This window comes from Poecilia latipinna, unplaced genomic scaffold, assembly GCF_001443285.1.
Source record: "Poecilia latipinna isolate Pla-1442-1.1 unplaced genomic scaffold, P_latipinna-1.0 Scaffold1745, whole genome shotgun sequence".
Classification (NCBI taxonomy): domain Eukaryota; kingdom Metazoa; phylum Chordata; class Actinopteri; order Cyprinodontiformes; family Poeciliidae; genus Poecilia; species Poecilia latipinna.
The window spans coordinates 74,653-76,194 of NW_015114361.1; positions in this window are offsets into that span (position 1 = coordinate 74,653).

A 1,542-nucleotide genomic window follows, 5' to 3' on the forward strand; every position below is an offset into this window, starting at 1 on the left:
GGAAACAATCGAGCCGCTTTACCCCAAACGCGGAAGCTGAGGTGCAAAGAGCCCATTAAAATAAAGAAAGAGAACATAAGCATTCCTTTACAAATTGTTTATAATCTTTAATTACAATTGATTATTCTTTTCATTTACCAATGGAAGCACGTACAGCTGCAAAGTGAGATGTGGACACCCTAAGTCTTAAATCTGTCTTTTCCCTCTGCGGCAAATTAATCAATACAAAAAATGGGGGTGGGAGGATCTGATGATTAATTTGGGTACATTTAGGGTGTGAAAAATTGTGTATTAATAAACAAATATATTTAACAGAATCACAATTGTTGCAAACTCTAAACATGCCTTTTAAAAACCTATAAATCAAAGAATGTTTTTATACATTCTTTTTATACTACTTTCTGTTCAGTGTCCAATTAATCTACTTTCTGTTCTTCAGGAGTAAAAATAAAACAGATATTAAGCCACTGGTGACCGTGGTGGAGGAAGACCCATGTTAATCTGCTTGATGTGCACAAGCAAGCAAAATGGCAAGGGAGCCTAAATATCTCAAAACTCGTAAAATGCCAAGAGGTATTGAATAACAATCTTGTGCCCCCTATCAAAATGAAATGGTAAAATCCCTGGGTCTTTCAGCAAGAGAAATATCTACATTTTATGGCCAAATAAACACAGAAATATGTCAGCACACCAGAAAACAGAAAAAGTTTAAAACATAGCCTTCTTATACCAGGGCCAAATTCTATGGAAAACCTGCAGAGCGATGTGAGAAATAGAGGAGCAGAAGAAAGGACCCAGGACTCTAGACATTCTAGAGATTGTGCTAAGAAAAACATGCAAAAATATATCTTTCTATATTCTTTAACCATGTGGCACATTTTAGAAAATATAAATCCTGCCCTGTTGTGGCTTTAGGTGTAGACTAGATGATGGATGAATGGACAAGACAGTGATTCAAATAAAAAACAAAATTCAGACTTGGTTTGAATTTTATTGGGAAAAAATATAATAAATAAATTTGAACTTAAATACTTTCTTTTTACATGTTATACAAAACAAAGCAAAAAAAAAAAAAATGTTAGCAGCAACTTGCAAGACGACAGACACATGAATCTTATGACAACATCCTTGGTTAATAGTTTCATGAGTAACCGCACAATTTATGAAGTCATCACTATGCTGATCGTAAAATACCCTTCAACAGTGCCATCTAAAAGACCTGAGAGTTATGAATGTGAAAACGTAAAGTGACAATCTCAGCCTGTAAATTCAAAATTAAAAAAGTGAATTTTGAACTTGACATCATTTTTGTTCCCTGTAGTCTCTTCATTCACATGTATGACATTCAGAGATCACAGTAAAAAAACACACACACACCTCTGTACAAACATATGAAGCACCAATGACTAATACAGCAAACCAGCTGCTCTATACAAGAATAAGTTTCATTAGAAACAGTTGCATTTCAGTGATTCTTGAGAATAGGGACAAAACAGGTCCTATGGATAAAGCACAAAATTTGAATAAAATACACAAAATATA